Genomic DNA, 378 nt, shown 5'->3' with positions numbered 1-378 from the left:
AAAAAAAAAAAAAGAAAAAAAAAGATTATTTCAATCTGCTGTTAGTTCAGTCCATGGAATTAACTCCTGTTCTGCTCAATACTGGGTCAGCAAACTTTATGAATACATCAGCTGTCCATGAGAACCCTGGAAGTTTTTATCTCTATTCCAATGGCACAATCTTTAAAGTTATCAGAGTACTTCTCGGGATTTTATAGCTGATTATAAACCACACTATGAAAGGATTAAAGTAAAACAATTGGATGTCAGAAGTGTTAGAACAGCTATAGTTAAAGACACAATTGACAAGGAAATTTGGTTATTTCTATGGCATACAACAATTTAACATAATCATAATTGCTACTGATAACATATATACCAGAATCACAGGAATCTGGT

This window comes from Colobus angolensis, unplaced genomic scaffold (genome assembly GCF_000951035.1).
Source record: "Colobus angolensis palliatus isolate OR3802 unplaced genomic scaffold, Cang.pa_1.0 Scaffold143, whole genome shotgun sequence".
NCBI classification, from domain to species: Eukaryota; Metazoa; Chordata; class Mammalia; order Primates; family Cercopithecidae; genus Colobus; species Colobus angolensis.
The sequence above is the reverse complement of the archived record's forward strand: the minus strand, read 5'-3'. Positions refer to the sequence as shown.